The 27,923-nt window shown below is 42.6% G+C and overlaps 1 protein-coding gene and 1 long non-coding RNA gene across 2 annotated transcripts in view; one reads left to right on the top strand and one right to left on the bottom strand.

The window, feature by feature from the left end:
• The window catches only part of LOC121065497 (cytochrome c oxidase assembly factor 1 homolog), a 52,980-nt gene that overhangs the window by 15,260 nt on the left and 9,797 nt on the right, over positions 1-27,923 (bottom strand). The gene's annotated exons all lie outside the window — the stretch shown is intronic.
• Positions 13,351-26,503, top strand: LOC121065498. The gene is made up of 2 exons (XR_005817111.1): positions 13,351-13,920; positions 22,044-26,503. It is a non-coding gene; the product is annotated as an uncharacterized LOC121065498 (long non-coding RNA).

The following is a 27,923-nucleotide window of genomic DNA, read 5'->3' as shown; positions in this document are numbered from 1 at the left end:
ATGGGTAAAAACATCCAAATACAAGGAGTCTGCAATAACTTTCCTGGAAAAAAGATTGTATTTTACCACGTAAATGAAAAGGAAGTTCTCACAAAATTCCCTAGCAGTACTCCAGATGTCACTGGGCTAGGACCCGTACATGGCTACATTAGAAGTTAGTCACTGCCCAGATATTTACAGTCCCTAACTCCACTCCTGATAAGGTTTACGTCTGTCTGTAGTCTTACTAACTTCAATAATACGATCCACATGCATGCAATAAATCGGCATGCAGTAGACAGTGACCTAAAGGAACCAAATGCCAAGGGAGATTGTCACAGGAAAAAAATGTTTCAGGCAGGAACATAGTGTAAATCATATGATGCTTGTTCCCTTGTAATGTGCCTGCTTCCTTAAATGAAGGAAGGGAAGATGTGATCCAGTCTGCTGTGATCAGCATGAAGCCCGATTTACGAAGCCTTTAAAAATTAACAACATAAGTGAAAGCAGTCAATAGAGTGACTAAGGATTCAAACAGCCACCTTCGTCTTAAGGCCAAACATATTGTTGATATAATGCTTTTTATTACGCAGTATTATAGCAATACATATTTTTGCATATGAAAAACACCTTGCTTTTATTCATACTTCCTACTGAAAACCAAAATTAAATAAAACGCTATCCCAAATTTCCCTAGATTCTCAGAAGTGGTATGTTTATTTCAAGTGCTCATCTTTACACTCTACCCAAAGGGCCTCTCCTTCAGAAAATGCTGACCCTATCCTTCTTCTGAAAGTCAAGTCCCTTTGAAATACATCAGATCAACACTTAAAGCCTAAGGCTTTGAGAAAAACTAATTACTTTCGAACATCTTGGACACCTGGATCATTTCCAGAAGTTGGTCCTTGCCCACATGAGTAGAACTGGTTCAGTATCAGCTAAATCTGTTAACGCAAATTAAGATCTGGGAAAAAAATAACCTCAAATACTCATGACATTTTAATAAGTGTTGAACGCCAGAAACAGCAGAAGACCAATGGGGATTCTGACCTAAAAACACTCTGTTCTGAGACAAAAAAAAAAAAAAAAAAGAGCTATGATGGGAACCATTAAAAAGAAAGAAAGAAAAAAAAAACTGTGGTACTTAAAGGTATCCATTCAGACAGACCTAGCTTGTTAACTTCTGTACAGAGCTATATGAAATAAAGATGGAGAGAGCAAAAGGGTAAAAGAAGTGGTGGAGCCTGGCACACATAACATCTGGTGTCAGACCTCTAACTTGATCTAAGGAATAGATTTTGATTTATCCATCCACCTCTGGAAAAATAAAAAGGTATGCTGGATGTTCACAAATCAGTTGGGAGTGAATCAGCTTCTCTTCCAAAAATGAGTCAAGAGGAATTAGAGAGAACAGCTGACTGCAATCCATATTTTCCTCCTCTGAACACGTGTGGGGAAAAAAATGAGGGAAAAATGTCTCTCTTTTTAATGGTTCAAATGATGTCTTCATTTTATTCACTACATCTCAGGTCCTTCTATAGGACCTACTAGGGAAGACAGAGATTTTTCATTTTGCAGAGCTGTGGCAGAAGTACCAGGAATGGCTTCACAGGAAGCCTGTGCCAGGTTAAGCACTTGGTTTCTAGTGACCGAGGCTGTGCCTGCACCATCCTCTCTTTTAGGCTAAAACACACCAGTCTAGACACGTTCCGCAAAACGTCAGGGCTGTTTCCCATAGCAAACCTACTTTTAGGGATATGGAGACAAGCTTCTTCTACAGAGCTAGAACATAGGGCTTGGACCAGCAATGAGGTGTTACAGTCTGGGAACTGGACAAAAGCACAAACCACACTTTTAAAACAGCCAATACCTATACAGGCCTGTTGTTTCCTAAAAGTGCTGGGATCTTTGAAAATTAGGCTGCTTTCTGGCACTTTTAAGACACGCCCTCACTGGTAGCTTTCAAAGAGGACTGCTAACAACATTCATTATTTCCTCATAAATTATTGCTATAATAAATAGCAATACTTATTGCTACTTTTTTTTTCAGATACTTTTTTTGGTGGTGTTTTAAACATTTGCTCATCACATGCTAGATTACCAAGGGCTAAATGTAATGAAATTTGACAAATATGGCACACATGTAACACACAGGTGTGCTGTGATCCATTAGAAAAGAGAATAGGATCTGCTAGCTGGGAATCACAGCTGCTAATAATACTGGCAGGAATCCATGCCCACAGACTTCCTAAATTGAAGGCTGTACAGGAAAGACTTTGTCTTTGACCACAACACACAATTTTTTCCATTTGTTTTTGTTTTCTTTTCTCATTGCAAGTTACTCAGCTCTTTCTTTGTGGGAATTAGGAAGAGTGATAAAGAGATGCCATCACTTTTATAAAATGTTACTCCCAGAGATCTCTTCCCAGATAGAAAAAGCCTCTAACTCTGTGTGACTTTTAATTTATCTGTGCCTGTTGTGGTTCATATGACAGCAGTGCAGGCAAAGCAGAAGACAGTGCTCCCGGGTTTCATAAGCTGCTCAGGGACTGACTCACTGGATCACTGTGGCTAAAACCATAAACTTTGGGTGTCTCAATTCACACCTGCAAAAATAAGTGACTAAATACTTCCTGGTTCCTACTTCGCTGGAAGATAGTGACATTTAATGACGGCAAAATGCTCTGACAGCCTAAGATACAGCGTTACTTAGGTATGAAATTGCCCAGGTGCAATTGCAGCATGTGAAGCGGCACGACAACGTGCTCCAGAAAAGGTATTTTGCAGCCTGGCACAGGGTGTGTTGTCGGACTAGCAGAATAATTACAGCAGCCGCAGTTGGCAGTTATTATAAAATTAAAGAAGCCGTCATTAATAATCCGTGACTACCTGCCTTATAGTATTCTTCAGTCAACAGGCATGAGAGTGAGGGGGTGGAGGAAACTGTCACGCCTGCTAAGTCACTGTAGAAGGCCGATACCTTTATTTTTCATCACTTTGTAATCTGCTGGTTTACTTCCTCCTGGTGGCTCTTCTGACTGGCTCTTCTCTCACTGCTCACTCTCACACGGTCTTCCAACCAAAGGAAGGCAAGGATTTTTGCCAGGGAAGCGAGCAGTCCTAACTGCGGCAGGGAGGCCCAGTGAAATGCGGCCCTCGCTCTACTGTCCCAGCCTGGTGGAGAGAGATCTCCCCCCTGGAGCCATGTTCCCTGGCCTGGGCTGCCCACCGGGCCTTCTCCTCCTTTCCTCTGAACGTGTCTCCTCAGCATGCTCTCCTGCTTCTCGAGACCATTTTGTCCGCCACACACCTCTCCCCGTTTATACTGCACCAGGACTTGTCCTCTCACGTCTCGCTCCTTGCCTTCTGCGCTCGGGCAGATGGTTGAAGGAGGAGAGAAAAGCAACTTGTTTCCTCGCTTCCTCAGACAAACACACGCTCTCCAGAGCAGACAGATGCCTTAAAGTCAGATACAGGGCATCAATTCATCTTTTGGGTTCAGCTGTAGTGTATAAAGCATTCGCTGGCTCTGGTCTAATGCTTTTTGACATTGTCAGACCCCCTTCAGTGAACTACTGCCTTGTAACCAACTTGACAGCAAGTATCGTTCTACATTTATTAATACCGTACGTGCTATCTTCAAACTGACATGTTCCAAGGCCAGGCATCAGCTGTGTTCAGCTCAGGCTTGAAGAAAAAAAGTATTCAGACAACAGCACAGACCTCCTGCTGCTAATAAGTAAATAAATAAATACATGCCTTCACCACGCTGCTGCCACATCTTTTTACCCTTTCCACCTCTAATTTGCAAAATTTTTTTTCCTCAGGTTTTCAAAATTTCAAGCACCCACTTCCCTGTACCCTCCCCTTTTCAGCTTCTTTAGGAAAGTGTTTTTTTTTTTTTTTTTTTCCTTTTTTTTCACTCTTCTTTCAATTTGTTCTTTTCTCTCTTTTTTTGGATGCAAACCTAAATTCCAGAAACTTGAATCTACATAAAAGTTAATTAACTTCAGAAACTGTTTCTCCTCTCCTTTTTATTTCTATTTTTATTTTTCAGAATGTAAATATTTTGTTACTATAGCCACTATAATTTTCTATTATTTTTACAATGTTCAGCTTAGTGGGTTATGTTTACTTAGTCAATAAGCTGATGATGCCCATGACAGGACCAGAAGTGTTTGGTTAGCAGCAGGGAGGAAAAAAAAATCAATAACTCCAAGCATTTGGCAGCTTTGTGGGCAGGAAATCATTTGTATTCTCTGGTTTAAATCAATGACCTTCTTTTCTTTGCTGTTCCAACAGGAAATTATAAACTCTGTGAACATTATTTGCATAGTGCCTTCTGCAATACACTTGTATATGCTTGGGCAGAGCAATATGTTAACCCCAGCAGTGCTTCCCTGAGGTCTGTTAGACAAACCCAGGCACTTTAGCTTGGAGTGTTCCAGCTGCAGGCACTTGTATTTTTAGAAGTGGAGGCAGAATTGAGCACAATGCGAGACGAGCTCCTTCTCCACTTCCAACAGCACCATCAAAAAATGAAGGCATTATTATTTGATAACAGCAGTGTTTACTGCAGAAGTATGAAAAAATGCCCTTTTTGTAAACTTGCCAAGATGTTCTATTTTCAGTATGATGGACAGAAACTTGTCACTTTACGTTAGAGCTGCAATTGTGCCTTCGTGTCTTATTTGCCATGGTTACCCTAACGTGCCAGGTAAGGTTTGAAAGCACTGCAGCTTTGCTTGAACTCTGCTTAGAACTACAGACTTCATGCTTATGAAAGTCTCAGCCTCTCCTATCCTGCCCTTTTGCTAAATGCATCTAAGGAAGAGAAAAGAAATTGCCAACTTGTTTTGCCATGATCCTATTCCCACAGATGGGAAACTGTTCCAAGAAGGTGAAGTTGTGAGAAAAGGCAGTGGTGCACCCGGCATTTAGCTAGCTTTCTGACTTCTGATGCTCACCACTGCACCAAGTCCATGGTGGCTATTTATGGCACTTAAGAGAGACAGCATTCAAGAAGACAAGCTTGTCTTACAAGATGGAGAAGGTGTGCAACCCCTCCCTTTTTCTTTCCTTCCCCCCCCACTTTTTTTCCCCCTCCAGTGAGATCACAGCGTAGCCCCGAAGCCTGGGACACTTGTTCATGCCCAGAATTTACTGTTGCAGTTCCTGGCCCTAAGCAACCCCTTTATATGCTTATCTTCATCCTCTGCAGGAGACTGACGTGGTATATTGAACCCCAAAACCCACTACAGCCTCAGTAGTCTGCACTGAAATTAAATGTCATAAAATTCAGACATCCATATTTGTATGCTTTGTTTTTGCACACAACAAGTCCTATCATGGTAGTTCTCAACATCATTCCCATGCTCCCAATGCCATTGGCATAAAGCAGCAGTCACGAGGTGATACCTGAAGTAGTTATGTCACCGCTCTCCCTCCCTAAAACAGAAGGATAGTAATACTGCTTTGAGTGATTGAATTGGAAGTAATATGTAATTCCAGTACTCCTGCTTATTTCCTACTAATTTATCAAATGTAAGGTTGCCCATCCTGACCCCACCACACTTTCTCCTTCCCACTGCAAAGCAAGGATCAAGGGATATCTAGAGCACGTTGCACAGGATGGCTTTGGAATACCTCCAGGGAGGAAGACTCCACAGACGTTGGGCAAGTGCAATGCTCGGTCATGCTCACAGTAGAGAAGTGCTGCCTAACATTCACACTGAACCTCTCGTGTTTCAGTTTGTGCCCACTGCCTCATGTCCTGGCATTGGAAACCACCAACAAGAGCCTGGCTCCATCTTGTTCACACACACCCTACAGATATTTATACACATTGATGAGATCCTCCAAGCTTTCTTTTTTTCTGGGCTGAACAATCACAGAAAGCAGAGTGCTAAAGCAAAGGATGAATTAGGTTGCTATTGTTCAGTTGACTGAGTGGTTCAAAAGCAAACGTGCCTTTCTTTCCCTGCTGCTTTTCCTCCCTCCACATACATACGTGTCCCAAAGTGTCATGCTGTCACCATTCCCTGTTGAACACCACACACCTGGAGTTTTTCCATGTCACAACAAGAAATGCTTTAATCTGGAGAGCAGTGCAAATAGAATAGCTCACTCCAGAACTATGAACTGGTCTGGTTAGTTTTAGGCCTTGGACTGAATTGTGAGTGATTTATGATTACATCCGAATAAAACATAATCAGAAACTGTGGAGTGATAGTGGTGTATGTACAAAGAGGAGTGGATATTCTTCTCATGGGAAGAGTGTCCAGGGATGCTCCTGTTACACATGGGAAAGTATAGCCCATAACTCCAGTCTTTTGAGGCTGTGAAAGGTGTGCTATGTGACTAATTCATTTCACTAATACATGACAAGACACTTTCATAATGGAAAAAATGAGCTTCCTAGATAATTTGTTTTTTAATGTTATCTTCTTAAGACTGTATATTTTCCAGTATGCAGAAAACTGGTGCAGAATAAAAAATGCTGATAGACCCAAAAACTTAGCTTCAAAACAGAAGCTTGTGGATTATAATTTTGTTCTAATATATTAATAAAAGTCATGGTCTTCAAGGTTTTTCCCCAGAAGTCAGCCATGTGTTTTATGTGGTCTCTGTTTACAAAAAAGGCAAATGTAATTGTTTCAGGGGAAAACACAACAACAAAAAAAAAACACTAGTCTACACCACAGGAAAAAGATTTCGTCCTGCAGTGTTCAAGAGTACTTAGATGGAAATTTAGCTCAAAAACTCTGTACTGAACTGAGCCTGAGATTTACCATTCAGCTCTGGTTGTGCATTGGTCTTAAATGTATTGCTGCATTTGTACTGAATTGAATGGAATAGCAAGATTCACTCTCTTTTCTTGAGTTTTACACAGGGTAATGACTTTGCTGAGTTCAGTAGAGTTATTCTTGATTTATACCATTATAAGCAAGAGTAAAGCCAGACTAGGAATGTATGTCAAAGCGACAGTGTTCACATTTGTATTTAATCTTTATTAAATTAAATATTTGGAATAAAATGCACTATTCGCTGCTTTTGCTACCGTGAAATGGCCTGATGTATTGGGTTTTTTAAGCTTTATAACACTGGTAATGAGGACCCATACTCTCCCAAACTTATTCTACTCATGTGACACTTCTTCAAGTGTACATCTAATCATTTTAATTGAGGTATGACTTGCTATCAGAGAAGATAAGATTGGACAGCTTACTCTGTGGATGTGCAAACAATAAGATAGCAAAACTGGCTGATAGATACACAGAGCTAAAACTTACCAGGTCCACTCCTCTGCCCAAGGCTGGCTGGCACAGAAAAGGTGAAAAACTTCCTTTGCCTGCTCTCTACATTGCAATCCATTAGGTACACCCTCAAGTGTCTTATTTGTTCTTCTTCATTTGTGTTGGCCACTCCTTTCTAACAGGCCATTCTCCTCCACCCAGTACAGGAGGCTAGGCAAGCCAATGGTGCTCTACTCAGGCTTGGAAGTTCCTATAAGCACAGGATTTTCCCCTGGGGATGTTTTGTCTGGGCCTTTTTATGATGCAAAGGTCTTACTGGAAGAAAGAACTGGCCCTGCAAGGTCTGGGTGCCTTGCTGAGAGATGCATACTAGTTAGCATATATAATACCCGCTGCTGGTAGGGAAAGTAAGAAGAAAACCGAACATTTTTAGCTTCTGAGCAAGCTGTGCTCCTCTGACTCCGTTTCTCCCCAAATCCGCTTGTTAACTATGATTCTGTATGTGCCATTTGTGCTTTATGGGACTGAGAGTCTAAGCCAGCTTACTGGTGAAAGTAACAACTTGCTCATTAAATATTAATGGCAATGTTTTAATTAGTCCCAGGATTCTGGTAGAAAGCTAAGCCCTTCCTTCAATAACCAGCACTTACAGATGCAGTAAGTGTTAATAACCTAATAGGAAGCAAGCTAGGCAGGCCTACATTCCATCACCCAGAAAATGGATTTCAGGTAGCTTTTGAAGGATTGTTCACGCTCTAAACCAAGGGAAAAAAAAAGGAAGAAAGAAAAAAAAGAGGGCTGATTTTTAATACGAGGAGTTGGGCTGTTTGCAGCACCTAGCACTGCAGCCCCATCCTGTTTCCTTTTTCTCTCAGATGTGATGGTTAGTGTGCTTCCTGCTATACAATTTGAACCTAAAAATGTCACCTGGTTTAGGGCTGGGGAGGGGAAGAAATTCAAATCAGATCAACAACTAGTCTCAGACTTCTAGCAACTGTGCTCCAAAAGACGAAACATAAGAAATCATGAAAGATTTAAATAGCTTTGCTTCTGACACGAGCTTTTCAAGCCACAAATGGACTTTTATAAAAAGAAGCAGAGGTATGCATGGGGATTATGCAGGAATGGGAATGGGCTGTGTATGTGAGTGTAACACCAGAAAGGATTCGGTGGGAACAGAAAAGGAATGAAGTTTTATCAAATCCTGGCCTAAAGGGCAACTGGAGCAACCAGCTGGTTTTCATCTCTATGCAAAAATGGAAGCAGCCAGTTTCACTGCCCTTCCTCCCCCAGCTCGCCAGCCACCAAGGTTTAAGTTGGGAGAAACTTTCTCTTTACAGAGCCCAGTACATTGCATGGACAACCCAAGATGAGGTTTTTGAAACATTATCTCTAGGGACAGAGGATTTTCATTTTGGTAGGTAACATCTGCTTCTGATCCTGTTTTTCTTCCCTAGTTTAAAAAAAAGAAAAGAAAAAAAAAAAGAGAGACTGAAACTTTATTCACTTAAGTAACTGGCCAGCTTAGGAGGTGTCTTCTATACTTTCCAGTTTAGGGTGTAAAATGAAGTTGCACAAAGAAACATTAGGCTTTTATCATGGCCAATAAGCAAGACAGTTTTTGGTTGTAGGCAGGGCTTTACCAGAGATCCACTGCAGTTTTCTGGACTCAGCGCTGCTGTAACTGAGGGAATTCTTGAAATACAACCCAACTTCAGCACTGTGTTGGAGTGTACTAACAAGATCCCATTTAGTACAACAGGGAGAGATCTGGCAATATGAGTGTCAGCTACACAGCATCATGCTCTAGAGATTTTTCCCCTGGTGTGGTCTAAATTAATTGTATGATAGGCTGATAACTATAATTATTTTAAGCTCAGTTGTGCAGTGGATGCAGACTTCTGAGGCTTGACTTACTGTATTCAGATTGAAGGTTGATGCCTATAGCATAATTTTCAGGCAGCTGAGGAAGCAGAGAGTGTTATTTATTCCATACAACACTCTGCATAACAACTGGCTTTTTGGTGCCACTCCTCAAAAGTGGCTCAAGATCACTATCACTTGGTAGCCCCAATCAAGCTAAAAAGCTATTAAAATAGCTCTTATCCAGACTCCACCTACAACAACAGAGAGAATGCAAAGGACTGGGTATTTAATAGAGGGAGAGGAAGAATATTCAGACTATTCTTAGGGATCCAGCAGTCATTTGCCTTCCTGTTCCAAGACAACTTCTAGTACTGTCAGTCCTACTACTTCTGTTTTCCTTGTAATCAATTTACAGTAGAGCAAGTGAGGTGTTGAGATGACATTAGTCATATCAAGATCATTAGGGATCTTCTGCAGCTTTGCCATGCATTCTTTTACATTAAGCCATGTCTACTGGCTGTCTGAACAGTGATAGCAGTATTTGTGAAAAACAGGTAATAGACCAAGTATTTAAGTCCTACAGACAAACATAGATTTCATGATGGGCATTTCTCCTGTACAACTCTTCCTCTGTTGACAATATAGAATAAATCTACGATAGTTCATATACCATGACCTCTGGTTTGCCTGTTCATCCAATTTTTATGAACTAGCCTACCTGAAAACAGATGAAATCATTTCTCAGTCTCTGTACATGCAGCATGTTGCTCTGTACATATAGCAGAAGGAACACAATAGAGGAGCTAGCAGTTTTAAAGATAAAACATTTCATGCTGTAGCCAAGATATTTAAACCAGTAAGTTCTGTGAGAAGTGGAATAAGAAACCCAGTGATCCTCCAGATTTGGGCTTCCTGGATTCTCCAAAGCCAACTGAGAACTCAGGTCCCTTTAGTCTCTCCTCTGTTGAAAAGATCAAGACTCTTTTCATTATCCAGCCACCTGCTTCCATAAAATTCTTAATGCCTTCAGTATCTTGAAGACCCTGTGCCTCTTTGTTAGATCTGGTTATAACAGGGTAGGAGGTTCCCAAATGCTATATCCATGGATGTGTACACATGCACAACGTACACACAAAGAACAGTCATTTAAGTATTTCCTTAAGAAAGCTAACTAAAATATATGAGAATCAGCTAATACAAAGCCAGGTCATTTTCAAGATAACTGATAAAAAGTTTGTTGAACACTTGCTCAACTTTGTGGGCTTTTAACAGGCTTGCATACCATGGCATCCCAACAGCAACCTCTTAAGTACTCCCAATATGCAAGATTTAATGTTACAATATCACCATAAACCGTCCCAACAGAAATGAGACTTTCATCCATTGGTTGCTCAGCCTTAATTAATAGGACACTATTCAATTAAACCTCAACGGCATCTTTTGAAAACAAGTTTTATACCTACTATATTTCTTTTGAACAAAACAACCTGACCAGCTGTATTCCCAGCTGTAGGTTTTGTTTCTCCTTGTCCGCTGGCAGCCACAGCTACTTAGAAAGAGAGTGAGTTATGTCAACTACTAGTATTTTCTACAGTACATATTACATCACCTTCCCCGAGAAACATGTCTGAGCAGATCCCTTTTTCTTGCTTTCGTCTTTCATAATGTCCTTCACATTCCTCTTTCAATATTTGTTGTTCCTCTTTGTGGAAGCTCAGTTGCTGGCATTTTAAGGAAAGGTTACATAGCAAAAGGGTCACTACCGGAGGTTTTTTCTCCCCCATCCTGTGCTCCTAGGGAGAAAACTGTAATGCATGGCACCTTTAGAGAACAGTTGTTCTTTAGAAAAACCTACAGCATTTATTTCTGGTTCCAGAACAAGAAAAGGAATTTGGAGCATAAATTACATTGTCCATTTTAATTCTAACAAGTGAAGACGTAAGGAGGAAAAAGAGCAAAAGACAAAACAAAACAAGGACAGCAAATTCATTATGCTCTGGTGTAAGCAGAATACCAGATCCCTAAATTTTACCCTCATCACTGATACTTAGGCAACTGTGCCCCTGACCAAATTGCTCCGTGTCTTGCTTCTTAACAAGTCCCTGTCCTTATGAAACAGCCTTGGAAGTCAACAATCATATGCCTTTCAAAATGCCCTTTAGACAATATGTACCAGAGCCAACTGAAGTGGCTGGTAGCCTGCCCAGTTCGAGTCCACAGGCTTCAAACCAGGCAATGTAAGAATGAAGGATGTTAAGTCTGGGGACAGGATTTGGAATAAGCTGGGAATGTAGCCTACAAGAAAAAAAAAAAAAAAAAAAAAAAAGATAGACACTTCCAACCGTAGATGTATAAGCTTGGAAAGGCTTAATGTGCACGCTCACTAGTGTGAACACATGCAACCAAAAGTGAGTTGGCATGCGAGATGGCTGCTTTCTGCTTGTTTACGTGGGTTCTTTTACAGGCCCTCACTCCAGCAAGGCAGTGTGCACAGTAGACTAATGTGGTCTGTTACAGGGAGTCAGCTGAAAAGCCTGGTGAGGATGCTTATTTGAACTACAGCTAAATGGCTAGACGTAGAGTTGGGAGGTATCTTCTGTTCAAAAGCAGCTCTACATTTCTAAACACGGTGGCTCCCGCATGATCTCCTTGAGCTGTTACAGTCTTTCTATGCAAACAACAGAGAAAGAAAACTAATTCCCAATCTAGGAAGGGAGACTCTACTAAATAAATGCCGTTAGCAATGGCAAGTGTATGTTCCTGGCCTGTCTGAGAGCCCACCGAGGTCAAACAAAATCTTTCCATTAACTGCAGTGGAGTCTCTATTACACTCTATTTGCATGATCTGTTTAGGATTAAACATTTCTTGAAAAACACGCTGCTTTTAGTCCCAAAGCATTTTTCACACCATGGGACTCGATAACACTATGGTTCAGCAAAATGCTGAACAATCTGTGTCATGTTTAACATGAAGGGTATCTGAAGCACCCCGTACCCTGCAGTAGTGCTCCCTGGGCTTCTGTTTGTTAAAGGATCTGTGAAAAACAACAGAAAAAAAAGCAAGCTATTTTGTGCAGGCTTAAATTTAGTACAAACAGGTCAATACCTTTACTAGAAAACTTCTAAGGGGGCTCATAAATGAAAAAAAAAAAAAAAAAAGATTAAAAACCACAGCGCTACAACAGTAAAATAATCTAAAAATTAGTTTATTCCTTTTAGGATCAGTAATCAGGGGCAGATAACTAAAGCAATAGATAATAAAATAGCCAAGCAGTGGGTACACAGTTAATGCATCAGCACGCTGTTGACGGTATATAAACAATGCTAAAAGAACAGGAAATTATTAAAGCAGAAGGCAATACTTCATTTATTATTTAGCTGGGCTTGCTGCTTAGGAAGTCACTAATACCTGTTCATAATACTAGAAGGGAGTACAGGCAGAAACTTGTCTGTTACCCAAAGGAGTATGACTGGTGCTGAATGTTTCTCTTACTAATCTTTCTTAGAGCCTGAACTTCACTTCAAGAAAGGCAAGATTATTTGGGAGGTTCCATTTTCATGCTTAATTGCAGAATCAGACATTTGTTTTGAGCAGAAAAAAGATCAAAGAACAGTAAAGCCCAGAGCACCTGTTCCGAACTTTGTCTGCAGACCTGTGAGTTCAGTGTTGGATTGGGAATGTCCTTCTCTTTTCTGGGAGATAGAGAAGAAAAGGAAAGGAAAAAAAAATACAGCCCAAAGTATTCTGTTCTTGTTCCAATTGACCTGTCTGGAGAAATTCTAGAGAATTTTGTCACTGGCCTCCGTGTATGTAGAAATGCTTCTGTGTATGTAGAACAGCACCAGGAGAACAGATGGAGAGATCAGATAAGAAGGGGCTATACCAGGACTAGGACTAGCAGATACAGTATAGGGTCCCTGGCATGGTCCCTAGACCCCTCCATGGACACACTGTGAACCCCCCTTGTCCCTTTTTACAGAAACCACTCTCGGGATTGCACGAGTACTTAGATGGGAGCCTTAGATGAACAGGCAGCTGCCTCGTGCCAACCGATTGGGAAATGTTAGGCATGAGGTGTGTCTACCAAAAGATCTGAATCAGGATTGCAATGCCCAACTCAGAGGCCTGAAGTAAGTAGGCAATGTCAATCCAGGCCATCCATTCCCCTTCCTGAAATGCCAAAGTTGAAGATTTTCCCACCTTCCTTTTCAGTTGCAACAGATTTACGATGGAAAAGGATGATACACTTAATTTTTCAAGCACCAAAAATGCCACAAAGAGTGCTTCAGGTAAATGCCAATGAGGAGCACTTGAGGAGCATACAGAAGCCCCACGAAAGAGGAATTGCTATCAAAGGTAAAACTCAATGGTTTAGTAACAGTCTGGAAGCTGCAGCTTCTACAAAGAAAAGGTGGATTTGGGACAAACAAAAGTACGTGAAGGAGAAAGGGAATTTCTGACCATACTTTCTCCCACACACATCCTGACCTTCTTTTTACCCCTTTCTCTCCTCCCACTCCAGCCCTCATCCTCTTGCCCTTTTGTAAAATCCAAAATAGCATTGATCGTGTTACTACTACTGATCATTTGTCAAAGATTTGTCTCCTCCCTCTTGGTATGAGCTAATCTTTCCCAGCAAGCCTTCTGGGGAGATGAGTCAGTGGCACAAAGAACTGACAGATTGGATGTGGTATTTATTTTCTTCTGCTTTTTTCAAGCATGGCAGTATCCCACATCTACAAGCAAACAGGGAGCAGTAAGAAAACATACTGCAGCTGGGAGCTCTAAGGATAATGTCTGCAAAATCTGCAGCTTCCAGTAAGAGCCATGTATTTTTTCATACTTTTTTTTTGTTGTTGTTACAAGGGATTGCAGGATGTTTACTCAGCTACACACTGTGTTAGAAGTTGCAACATTCATCTTTAAACATTAATTATCAAGGCATGATTGCTTCAAAAATTCACTGCCTGAGGCCAGGGCCTAGGAAGTGGAAAATGTAATTTCAGAAAGAGATGAGAACAAATGTTGAGCCTTTTAATTGCAGGTTTGTACAAATGACTAACAGTAAAGCAAAGATTGTTTGGATGTATTTGTTGTTCTGAATGTTGAATTCAAAGCGTAACAGAGTTGCCTAGGGTTTCATTTCTGCTTTTCTTTTTATAAAAGTCAGAAAAGCTAGTGAATTTCAGGGAGGTGGGGGAAGTACATTTCTAAAAATCCAGTAAAATCTTTAACTAGACTGAAGAGAGAGAGAAAGAGCAAGGTAAACAATGTGTGCGAACTCAAGCAATAGTTGCTGGGCAGTTACTGTGCTCATTTTGAGTTTCATTTTGGAATGAAGACTGCAGTGATTCTCAGCACCTATCTCGAACTCCTTCAATTTTACATAAATCTATCTGGAATTACCAACAGTACAACAACGGATCGGGTTTGTTTCATAACATGTGGCAACATGAGATTCCATGGGGCTGTTTCTCAATACTGCCGTACCGGATGCCCCAACCTGAAGTGGACAGAACCATTGCAGCAGCAATGGCTGTTGTCCGTGTTCATCTCCACCCTTCTGACCTTGCTGCTGGCAGACTGGGGACAGCCCTGCGTGAGCACCTTTGCAGGGCACCAGAGGCACTTCTTGTCCCGCCAGGGTAGAGAACTCGCTCATCCTGACCCCCATCAGCCTTCAGGACATGCCTGGGAGCACTCAGCTGGTGGGAGATGTAGTTCACGGTATGGTAGGCCTGAGGCTTGTTTCTTGTGTGACCATAGGAGAGCCCATAAGGACAGGGTCTGTGATGGGTGTAGTTACACACGGAAGCCTAGAGGCCGAAGAGACTTCTGATTGTGACACTCAGCTTTTCTAATGCTGACGTCCACCAGGAACCTCCAGTTCTGCTTCTGGGTGTACTCAGAAGCACTTCTGACCTCATAGCACTAAATGGCTTGGTGCCCGCCTCTCTAGGATTGAGAAACAGCATGTCACTTGGCTACCTGAAGGGCCTGATCCACTAGGTGTATCAAAAACATGCCTAACCCATCATGTTTCATCCAGAGGAGTGGAGAGAAGACAAGAAGATGGTTGTGGTGACAGTGTTTGCATCCCATCTCCTCTCCCTACTTGTGTTTGTCTAACAGTTTTGTACTGAAAGCTTCTTCCCCATGAGCTGGGAGATCTAGTTTCAACACACTCCATGAATCTTGCTGATTCAGTCTGTACCCTCCTGTTAAATGAGGAACAACAGACCTGCTTTACCCCACAGTCATTCTCACCAGGTCCGCGCTGCAGACCCTCACCCACAGGCTAGTTTTGCAGAACGGCTCATGACCACACTGTTCAGAGCTGAGCAGACGTGCTGCAGCCATGCTGCGTGGTGCTCAGCTCAGGTCCTCTCTTACGACCCTGTGGCTAACACTCATTATTTTCTGTGAATGGGTTTGGTGGTATTTTTTCAGTTCAAGGCATGCAGAGTAACAACAGCTTTATACAGCAGGCCAGCAGAGCAGCACTGGGTTAAAAACATTACCAAGCCAGAAGAAAATTGTTGTGTGTTCTAGGAAAAGGATGGGGGGAGAGGACAAATAATGTTACAGCCTAACATGGAATTATGTTGAAACACTGTTCTGGTTGGAAGGAAATACATTTGGTGTCTTCCACATTTATCCTGTCTGTCTGGAGCAAACCCTGGAGTGAACTACACGGCTGACTACATTCAGGTTTCCCCTTGGGATACCAACTGATTTGTTCCAGAAGAGAGCTCAAACACTAATTGCCACAGGCAGTATGAGTGGCCAGGAAACCCGTCCCTGGAGCAAAACAGGAGTGTGCCAAGCTGCTAGTACGGACACACCATTTTAAGCAATAACCTTACTACTTTGATAGGGCCCATGGAGTTCAGGAGGGGTATCTCTGCTGAGCTCGCTTCACTAAGGCAAAGCACCAAGCAGAACATCAAAAACTAGGTAGAACAAAGTGCTGTACAGCAGCCATCAATGGGTGGTAAGGTCAAATAAGTAACAACATTCATTTTCTCACTACTCCTCTCTCTCACCCAGGTGGGTGCTGCATTTGTAGGGTGATGCCTGGAAGTGTAACGCTGCCTGTCACTGCAGGAGAAGACCAGGGCTCGCAGTCTGCCATCCTCCCCTCCTTTGCCAGCAATTCAGTGACCAGTTTTAGTTCTATCACAGGTACAACTGGGAGATGGAGAGGAGTCTCCTGTGCCTCTGTTGTTGTAGCTCTTCTTGACAGCAACTGCTCTCTGCAGAAAGCCAGCCGCCACTATGTTTTCCTGACTGCCTTTAATATGATTGTCAAGGACAGAAAATATTAATTAAATTTTAATTGATAAAGTGAATACTATCGGGTTAATTATAGCTATTTACAGGGAGCGTATGGGATTTGGAGGGCCTACCTTCTGGTGTTTTTGCACAAAGTGTTGCCTCTTCCTCTGTGCTCTAATTAGCTCTTTTTTTTTCTTTTTTTTTTAAAATAGCCAGTCTCCCCATGATTGCTCACTAGCTCCCATTTTGTTCCTCATCAGCAGTTCTCCAGCACAGCTGCTACAGAAGGGAAGCAGCCTTGCAGTTTGCCTTGTAGGGAGAAGGTGATAAAGAATCTATCAGAAGTGGTATAAACCAAAAACAGGACCAAAAAAAGAAAAAAAAAAGAGAGGCCCAGACCCCAGACCAGCCTCTGATATTGTTTAGAAAAGGGACTATGTAAGAAACAAAGGATACATAGGCAGAAATAAGACGGAACAGCAACATCTGAGGTTGCAGCAAGGTCAAAATTCTCCTCTACGTATACAGCTCTCTTGTCCAGCTGCATGTTCTGCCTTCCTGCATATGCATAACACCAAGCGTTATCAACAGGAGACAAGCACGTGGGAAAGGGCAGACTGCTACAGCACAAAGTCAACTGCACAACTCCAAATGATTTCTCCTCTACTCCTTACTTGCAACACACGCATTTCTTCCTTAGTGGTAAAACTTTTTAAAAATTTAAATGGACTTAATTATTTGCATTTGAAAAGCAGTTACTTTTAGCCACATGGTATATATCTAGAAAGAGCAAGGGTCCTTTCAGCACATTGTTAAATTGAAGGCACACAGTAAACATAATGTGCCCTGATATCAGGAGTTTATTCCAGACCATTTTTCAATTTCATGCCACTCCATGCAAATTAATAGAGCCTAAGAACCAACACACAAGAGAGCTTGGAACTTCACGGGTTATTTTTGGTGTTTTCTTCCTTGATTCCTTCCTTCCTTCCTTCCTTCCTTCCTCTCTCTTCCTTTCTTCCTTCCTTTCTTTCCTCTTTCCTTCCTTTCTTCCTTCCTTTCTTTCCTCTTTCCTTCCTTTCTTCCTTCCTTCCTTTCTTTCCTCTTTCCTTCCTTTCTTCCTTCCTTCCTTTTTCTTTTTTTACAAAAATTATCAACTTGACCAGCAGGCAGCCTGCTGCTCTCCCTCAAGTAGATCTCCTCCTGTTTGCCAGTGTTCACGATTGAACAGCTGCCACGGAGGAAGCAGAGGGCAGCGGCTGGAGGCCAAGGAGCAGCAGCAGCGCAGCAGCCAGCTCCCTCTGCCAGGCTGGCCTGGTCGCCTGCCTCCCCCTTCCCATGGCAGCAGCTGGCTCTGCGTGGCAGGCACAGGAGCCCGCACTTGGCTCCTGCTGAGGTGAGACAGCATGAAGAAAAGAGGAAGAAAGAGTTTTTTTGTAAACAACAGCAATCACGCTAGGAAAGGAAAATGGGGAAAGATGGGACAACATGGAAGGCAGGGTATCCCAAAAAAACTGCATGGGTCTGTGGTTACTGAGGTTGGAAAATCATTGCCTAAATTAAGAAAGCTATCTTCCATCTCAAGAAAGGAAATGTAAAAGCTCTCTTGCAGAAAAGTTTAACTTGTCTGGCTTCTCAAATGTACTTGAAAATTTTATGCACTTCTGTTTGCAGTAAAATGTTTTCACTGCCCAGGGGCATGGAGCTGAGCGCTCTTCAGCACCAAGCGGTCTTGCAGCCACCCCAGCAGGCACTTTCCCAGAACCATAGAATCATAAAATGGTTTGGGTCGGAAGGGCCTTAAAGATCATTTAATTCCACCCCTCCTGCCTTGGTCAGGGACACCTCCCACCAGACCAGGTTGCCCAAGGCCCCATCCAGCCTGGCCTTGAACACCTCCAGGGATGGGGCATCCACAGCTTCTCTGGGCAACCTGTGCCAGTGCCTCACCACCCTCTAAGAGTTTCTCCCAAATAGCTAATCTAAATCTCCCCTTTTAGTTTAAAGCCATTACTTCCTGTTTTATCACTACAGTCCCTGACAGAGACCATACCCGGCCTTCCTGCAGGCCCCCTTTAGGTATTGGAAGGTTGTTATAAGTTCTCCCCAGAGCTTTCTCTTCTCCAGGCTGAACAACCCCAAGTCCCTCAGCCTGTCTTCGTAGGACAGGTGCTCCAGCCCTCTGATCATCCTCATAGCTCTCCTCTGGACTTGTTCCAATAGGTCCATGTCCTTCTTGTGCTGGTGCCCCAGAGCTGAATGCAGTACTTTGCTGAAAGTACCTGATTACAGGGCCAAAACCCTGCTCTACATCTACCATTCAAAGCCACAGAAATTCCCTCCAAATGGAGAAGATGACTTCTTTTACTATTTAGAAGCATGTATTACCTCAGAAATGCTTGTTGGGTGGCTTCTTCCTTTCTCAGTGTGAGATAACTCAACTGCTAGCACCAACAAATACACCACAAAGCACTCTCTACTAACTTATCTGCAGTACCTACAGAGCACAAGCACCTGCTTGAAGACATCCTTTGTTAAAAAAAAACTGAATGGTATCTTCAGACAGGTTTTTCTCCACTTTAATGGCAGGACTAATTTTGCAATGAGGTTGCAGAGACACCACTGCTTAAAGCATTTGGTCCCCCCAGTTCGTGCCACGAGATCCTATCACATCTGTGGCTATCACCCATCTCCAGTTACCCGTGGGGTCAGAGGGCTGGACAGACAACGAGGCTGAAGGGGAAAGCTGAGCTCCCGCCTTGCCTGCGGTGTGAGGGCTGCCGCTGCCACCTGCTGGAGACATGTGCGGGCGTTATTCCTCCCCTCCCGATGGAGGCAATAATGTAAGGAAGTTGTCTTAATTTCACTCCCCCTGCACTCCTTTTACATCCGTATGTAACTAACAAAGAGCTGGGACTCAGGGGGAGAGGTGTGACCAGGGCGGCCACAGCAAGCACCGGCTGCAGGCAGAATTTAAGAAAGTGCCCAGCCATCTGGCCTATGTCCTTCTATTGAAAAATACGTACAAGTAGCAAGGCAAAATGCTCCCCACCCTTGGCATTTCCTCTTCTCCAAATATCTCTGCAAAACAACCAAGCATGGAAAAAGGAGAGAAGAGACTGTGACACTCAGCTTAAGAGAAATCTGTGGGTTTTATGGTAGGGAGGATGAGTGGGAGCACGCAAGGGTCCTCGCTGACACCAGGGGAACCGTCTCAGGGGTTCACAAATATTAATTTCAGTAAGTACTAGCCTGCAGAGAGGGATCTGACTGGTCTTGCTGTCTGACTAGACTTAATGGCCATGTTTGAATGCAGACATCTTGCAGCCTTGCCATTTGTGTCGATGGCAGTTGTGTTCTCAATAGGAATTGCTCTCTTGGAAATCCAAACCACAAACTGTTGAGTGTGGTTATACCACAGGCATTACTGAGAGCAAGACTAAGGTTAGGGAGGCCATCTCATTTCTGAAGGAATCCAAAATTACATCTCCAGTGAACAGCAGCTGCAGCTCTGCCTGTGTCTTAGAGCTGCAGAGTGGGACCTGAGGACTGTCATCTAAGTGGCAAACAGGATGCGATGCATACACCGAGCACGTCCTCAAAACCCGCCAGCAACAACTTTCAGGGTGCAGAGGAGACATCTCCAAGGAATGCTTTAAAGACCACAATTAGGAGCGGCAGACCAGGAAGAGTTGAAGTTGGAAAGAAATGTCTGAATTGGTAGAAAGCAAAAAGGAGCCAAAAGGAAGAGACATGGGGATGATGCAGAAGGAAGATAGCAATGAAAAGTTACAGGCTATGGCCAGCAGCACAGCAGGGCTCCTGAAGACTTGTCCTTTTGCCCCAAACTAAGCTGGAGTGTAAAAAAATGTGGATTCTGTGGAGTTTGAAGCTGCCAAATGCTTGCAGCAGTCACAAACATGCAGCACCTAAAACAATGTGTCTCAACTTAGTGGCAGCTTTCTTATGGATTATTGTAACATGGGACACTGGCGATACAGGCAATATGCCTGACAAAATGCCCAGGTAATGCCGCGTGGTTTACACCGGGAACTTAAATGATGTAAGTATTATAAGGAAGCTGCTGCTCTTCTATACTGCAAATGATAATTATTTTCATGTCAGAGACCACAGCACAGCAGTGATGTGGAATCAGGGTAAGGTCCCATAAGGAAAGGGTACAGCAGTGGTGGAGTAATATATTTATTTCAGCAGCTGGAGGGAATGTTAGCTACTTGAATTATTTTTTCATTACATTTATTTTAAATCTGTCAAGCCTTCCTTTAATACGCACATGGTTCAATGATAAATACCAACTGTGCGGTGGTATTAAAGCCGCACCGTGACTGTGATATTGCCGTGTTAGGGTTATATAACTCACTCTCAGATGGTGACCCATCTAGGCTGTCAGTTTTTATAGTCAGACTCCACTTCTGTTTCTCCATTTCAGCTTAGGTGCTGAGTAGCTAGCCCAGAAATATGTAGTTACTGCTTTTTTATGTAATAACTTCACTGGATTTTTTTAAATGTAGATTTATTGAAAATAGCAATGTTATTTTCTAGAACTGCATCATCTAAGCAATTGATGATAACAGCAGTTTACTCTCACCAAAATCTAATGCCTTCAGGTGCTAGGTCTTACCTCCCACAGCTCTCCGGGAAGGACGCTGACAACTCCTCCCTGAAAATAGGCTTCAGCATGATCTGGAATTTTGATCCCTGCGAAAGGGTTTAATAAATAGGTGCCCTGCTCTCTAGCACTGATACTTGACATTGTTGTATGCTTTATAACAAAGGGGGTCAGTGAAGTCCTTTCACTCTCTTAGGCTACAACGCTGAGGAAGTAGCAAGATCTGTACATACACATTTTATAATTTCCCATCTGTATTGATTTTAAAAGCATCTTTAGCATGCAAGCAGCTGTTTAATGTATTTTGACCCCAAACCAGGGCATTTGCATTAGTATTCCCTCTAGAACGTTTGTCCTTTCGTGTCCATGCATTAAGGCCCTGTTTAAAATCTGTCCATGTCCCTAATCTCTCTGGGGAGCTTTCCCTGAGTATTCAATGCTAGTCCACAGTCTGCAACAAAAGAGGGAGGGAAAAGAGACAGAGAGCAGTGTTTATGCATGAAGTTAACAGCCTTTTCACATAAAAAACATACATACACACAAAAGCACCTCAACTATACGGAGCCTGGCATTTCTACAGCAAAGTTCTGACAGCGTGTGCAGTTTTTCAAGTTAACTAATTTACAATAAGGGCATAAGGCATCTGAGCTCCAGATGCACTCATTCAGACAGCCAGAGCCATAAATAAAATAGAAAAGAATGCTCTCACTCCAGCATGGGTTTTACAGAGATATGTTGAAGGTCTAGCAGATGGGTTTTTCTGTCTCAGCTTTTACCTGGGTAACAAAGTAAATGCATAAGGCCGCTTACTGGCTCCTTCAATTCAAAACCTTTGCATTTGCTCCCATATGCTACTGCGAAGATACAGCTAATTTAAACAGTGAGCAAAATTCTACCCCCCAGGGAAGCTGATGGCAAAACTCCCGCTGCCTCCAGCAGGCTCTGGATGTTGCTCAACAGAAATGCAACTGGACGAGCTTTGACTAACAGCATAACAAATACTGTAATCAAATTTGTATTCTTTCATCTACAGATTTGCCACCTTAATGCTGCCCCTGGTGCTGCTGTTGCCCTGTGGTTCTTGTCAACGAGCAAACTAGCTGCGGAGCTGCTGCTGCTCAGACTGGGCTCACTGCATCCTCTGACTATGCTCACAAGTAGCTCTCTTCCATGGAAGGATGAGAAATCCTCTTTTGAATTTGGACAAAACATCAAGGCGTTTTGTCAAGCAGTAATTTTGTTTTGCTCAGTCTATGTGCTTTTCTAATTAAGTTCTTATACAGCAGAAAACTGGAATCCTGCATTTGAAAGAGAGCATACCAGGTAGCAGAATTTTCACCATCATCACTCAGTCTAGCTTTCATAAACTTAAGTACTCTTTTTGACACCAGGCTGATGTTTGTGCAGATGGCAAGGAAATTTTACAGTCCATTTATTTCATCCCTGATGGATACAGTTAATGCTCACTGTTAACAATGGAACACACACACATACATATACAAACAGACATGCATATACAGCCATGCTAAGAAAATACTTCTGACGTTCTAATAAGGAATTAAATTGGCAAAGGCAGATTCCTGGCCTCAGCAGACACTAGAAGTTCATCCCCAGAACTGTGTATTGGCTGACATTAGGAAAAGTTGTGCGCTGTGAATAACCAAGCAATGCCTCCAGGATTAGTATGTCTGGAAAATCAGTTTCTCTGTGTCTTTCTTCATGCTTACCAAAATACACCTGCTCACTTGTACTACTTAGCTTTAAACACAGCCATTTGGGTGGCCATATTCAGTTTGGGTACTGTGGATGCTCACTATTTGCCACATAAACCCAATACATTGCGGCACAAGGATCTGTCCTTACAGGCCTCAGGTTCTCTTGTCAGAAATACGCTTGTCATTTTAAAAGTATGTTCAATGCATTCCATTTCAGAACCAGGCAGTATTTTTTTCCTCTCAAGACTGGATTTAAAACAAATTCCCAGCACTAAGGAAGGAGGAGATGACAGGGAGAGGAACACACAGCTGGGACCCGCCTCTCTGTAGTACACCCCCAGCTTCCAGTCAAAGCACTGCTTTGTAATACAGCTTGGGGAAAGAGGGAAGAAGGAAGAAGAGAATAAACATATTTGAAGACCGATGACTCAGACTATCTAGAGAATGCGCTTAAAGCAAGTTTGCTTTGTCAATGGCAGGGCCCTGCTGTTTGCTTTACCCCTTTTAGGCTGGGTCACCCTGATTCTTTTTTGTCATTTAATGGTGACATAACTAAGTGGCCAGGAGGAAGCTGTCTCATCTATCATAAAAGCACTGTGCAGTAATCATAGGTGGCTACCGTTCAAGACAAAGCCAAGAAGTCCACTTTCAAGAATGTGCTGGGCTGTCATTCTGAAGAACACATTTATTAGCAAACTCCTGTTTTTATAAGCCACAAATCAAGACACAGCTCCCTTCAGTGTGTGACTGGCTTTATGAATCATGAGCCCTGCGGTGCATTGCCATGAGATGTTGTTTTAGAAATAAAATTGTTTGTTCAACACCAGAACACCCCAGTTCAGCCTTCTCTTTCCACAACTGCTGCTTAGACTCAAACCAGATGAAATGGCTCTGGAATTACACATGCATTTACTGTCCTCTTAGTACCTATCAGACTTGTATAAAAGCATCATGGTGGGTTTCTGACATCCGCTTAATTAAGCAACATTTTCCTCTCAATATCTGGCTGCTTTGCAAAACTAGGCAGATAAGTAAAACAGGTCCAGCACAGTCAGTCATGTGACATTTAAAATTTTTGGGGGGTAGGTAGAGGTTTGCCAGATATCACTTATTTAAAAGCAGGGAAAAAAAAAACCAACCACAAAACAATGGCTAGCTCTGTACCAAACCACAGGTCAACAGATTTCAATGGTCCAAGGTTAAAATTGGCCTCCAGCTAGCTGCACAGACTTATCCCACAGGTATTAAACAGGAAACTTCTAAAGCTTAAAAATAGTTACAGTTATGCGACTTACTCTTGTAAAAGGATTTTTATCATGTACATGAAGACTAAAAGCTTTCCCCCTTTGAAATGTTATTTCTATTTGACACTTCCTCTACAGCACAGCAAGTCCATCCATGTTTCTCTCTCTTGCACAGGCTGTGGGTTGAGTTTTGTTTTGCTATTTTGTCCTTTTTTCTTTCACAAATCAAGCTGTCAGCGGCACGGGAAGTAAATCTGTAAATGGGACACGTAAGAGCTCTGTTCTGAGACTGCATTGCTGCCCCCAGTAAAGTCACCCTTGGAAACAAGAGCACTTGAGAATATTTCAGCACACAGTGAAAGGCTTTTTGCTATGGTTTATTTAGCTGAAAAACGAAAAGCATATTTCAAGTAAAAAGCCCCAGAGATTAGAGATGGTAGAAGTATGTGGTCTCTGCCGATCTTCCTGCTATTGCAGGCCACAACCTCTAAAGAGCACTGTGGGTGAAAATCCGCTTTGGTGAGGACAACTCTTTTGGCCTGGCAGATAAGTCTAGTTTCCTTGGACTGATATGAAAGCCAAACAACAATCTGTGCTCCTTTATGGCTACCACAACCACGCCCAAAGCTAAGAGAGCCCAGCCCAAGACCGAAGAGCCAAGCTGAGATGAGCAGCTACCCGTGCGGCTCCAGCCAGCTGCCATCTTCTTCCTCACTGCCCCATATGGTGCCTAGTAGCTGCGGCCTCCACACCTTCAGCCCCCATGCCCAGCGGGCCCGTCCCATCTGTCCCCAGATGCCACTTCTGGCCACCACCTCCCAGGTGGCCCAGGCTATCCAGGCCCATCTCCTGGTGGGCCCTGGCGCCGATTTCCACCATCAGATGCTCCGTGCTCTGCCTGCCCCCCTACCTAACTCCCCATGCAGCCGCACAGCCGCGATCTGCTGGTGCCCACGCAGCCGAGCGCTTCTTGACAACTATTAATCATACATTGCACAAGGAACAGTGCCTGAACAAGGGCTAGGCTTTCCACTCTGTCCCATGTAAAGGACATGAAAGGTTTTGGCCATGCAGAAAAGGGACCCAAATGAGTGGTAATTAACTCTCATGACTACAAAGGCTAACAACTTTGGCACTTGCGAAGGGGATCAGAGGCAGCTGAGCTGAGAAAGAACTGCAGCAGAGCAAGTATTTGCCTGGGAGCAAACACTGCCAGAGTGCTTATTTTAGAATGAATAGTCATGTTGGTAAACTAGAGCTAACTATTGAACAAATAGCTCACATTACAGCATACCGAGGTACACTACTTCCATCCTTTGATCCACTGACTGATGGACTTACTGTAGTGTTCTTTTCTTCAGAAATTGAAAAAAACAAAACCACCACCAAAACCCACAATTTATCCTATATAGCCTGCCCTGATTTTTTTGGTACAGAGTCTTTCCACAAAGTAATAGGAATGAGACTTATATGAAAAAGGAACCTCAAAAAGCCTTACTCATTTCAGCATGAGATACTTAGACTCAGCGTGATCATGTGGTTTGCAAAGAGAAAATGAGCAAGTACATTAAAAGTTTTTCAGTAAATCAACACGTGATGGTTAACCCGTACTCGTATCTCAGTCAGGACATGCAAGCTTTAGTGTCCCTGTAGTTTCTGATATTTTAACACTAAGGCAGCCTACAGCATCAGGATTTGGCCTGCTGTTCAGCTGTGTGCTATGTCACCTGCCACACTCCATGTGCCACTTAAAATACCAGTGTGGACAATGAACACGATTCCTGTGTTTTTTAAGAAACAGGGAAAGAGAGCAGGGTTTTGGGGAGTGTTTTTTAGGACAGTCAAAATTCACTCTGAAAATTACAAGTAAAATGAATTCTGATTAACACCATGAAAGTAACTACATCTGATCTGCAAACGCACATGAAATGATGAGTAAAAGTTTCTTTTTTACGTGAACTGCTTTAAACTAATCATAAACTTAGGGGATTTGGCAGGGATTAAAGATTCACTTGTCAGCTGCTGTGTCCTTTAATAAGCTTCTTAACATCTATACTGACAGAAGCAGTGTGTCCCCATTTTAGCAAACCAGGCTGTCTCTGTCCAGGCTTCCTTGCAGCTCCAGGGGCCAGGAAAAAGTGTTAAATGCTGTGATTCTTCTGCCCCCTTCAGGGAAATAATCTACTAAATAGATTTTCTTCAGACCCAGCCTTTGTGGAGCAGACAATAAAAGTATTAACTTGGTTTCCGGCAGCTGCATGTAGCGTGTGGCTCTTCATGCTCTACTGAGGAGAAATTCACATAGCAAAACCTGTGTTGTGCTGTGCTGTGTCCTGTTTTGGTACCTCCTGCCTTGGTTCAAGTCCACAGCAAGCTTCTTCCTGAAGGCTTACTCAGCTCTTTAAGGATGTCCTCACTTTTTTAAGTATCTGAGAGTACCAAGGGCTTCCCTGCCACAGCCAGCGCAGCCACAGTCTAACCCTGTCAAACCATTTTAATCTCTGTTTTGCACCCTCACTTGTAACACGAAGATGCAAAAAATATTTCCCCTTTCCAGATAAGTGTTTTTCTCCTCTTCAAATGGTACGCTTCTTACGACAGAGGGTTGACCATGTACTTATACAGAACCAAGCACAAATTGCCCTTCGCTTTAAGTCTCTGTGGTCTCTGGGTAAGAATCACTCCCTAAGATGCTGAATACTTTTTGCTTAATGGCATTTATAGTTCAAACCACTGTAAAGCAGACCAGGCAGATTCTTACCTTGGACCTTTAGTTTCATCTGGTTTCCATCCCCCTGACTTTCTATGTTCCGGGCGATTCCAGGCAAGTTTATTGCTGGTCTTACACTTGTCTTGTACAATCTTACACTGCTGGAGCCATGCAAGTAAGGAACTGTAATAACAATACTAACTGCTCAGTTTTGACAGGACATAGCTATTTTTACTGGATTACTTTTCTGGCACAGCACTTAAAACACCAAATGATTTGACACCTGTAATTTTATACTTGGAATAACACAAGGTATTCATACTTCTTTTTTGTAAAGTAAGATAAAAGCAAACACTACATATGTTCTCATTCCAGTGCTGCTGTCTGGCAACTATGTGCCTAAGGGGGAAAAAAAAAAAGAAAAAAAAAAAAGTTCTGTTACATTACAGAATATGTGGAAAAGTAAAAGCTATGGAAAAGAAATTATTAAGTATCTGACTTATTCCCCTGCTAGCACTAGACTGCTCTCTGCAGCATGTTTGAGTGTTGTGTCCAGTCTGGTTTTACGAGTTTCACATTACTTTCATTTATATCTTTAATACAGCGCTGAGTCCAGTGTGGTTTGGTACTGCTTATTTTCTTCGTCTTTCAACTAGAAGACTCAGTAGTAGACCAGCTGTTCATATAGAGTCTGCTCCAAAACTACTGGAAAAAATCTGGTCTCTTTCCACTGACTTCAACAGATTTTGGATCAGGCTCACAAAAAGTTGGAGAATACATTTTATGTAAGACTAAGCAGGTTACAGTCAGCAAAGTATAAAGAGGATTAGCTGTGTACAATCCAAAGGCATATTACTCTGCATGCTTTGGAAACAACTGGCTAACACACTTTCGCTTTCACAGGAAGAAAGGGCCAGATTCATTTTCGGGTGCCCATCCACTAAGTCAACGCCACAATGCCAGCAGCGAATTTGATCTGGACTCTGCCCAGTTAGCCTCATTACAACTGAGATTTGCCTAAACTGGAGGTGAGGAAATGTATTTTCTATAAATACGAAAAGAATAAGCAAATGCTTTCTGCTTTCCAGTTGAATTCTTCGGAGAGACTCCTATGGAGTGAGGATCTGGGCAAGCACAATGTGTTTTGGCTCTTTGTTCTTTTAGGAAAGGATTGTCTCTCTTTTCTCTTCAGAACCGAAAATGGGTCGTATTTGGTTTAAAATACATATACTTAGACCTTCACC

The sequence above is a fragment of the Cygnus olor genome, chromosome 2 (assembly GCF_009769625.2).
Source record: "Cygnus olor isolate bCygOlo1 chromosome 2, bCygOlo1.pri.v2, whole genome shotgun sequence".
NCBI classification, from domain to species: domain Eukaryota; kingdom Metazoa; phylum Chordata; class Aves; order Anseriformes; family Anatidae; genus Cygnus; species Cygnus olor.
Note: the sequence above shows the minus strand (reverse complement) of the source record. Positions and strands in the feature narration are given on the sequence as shown.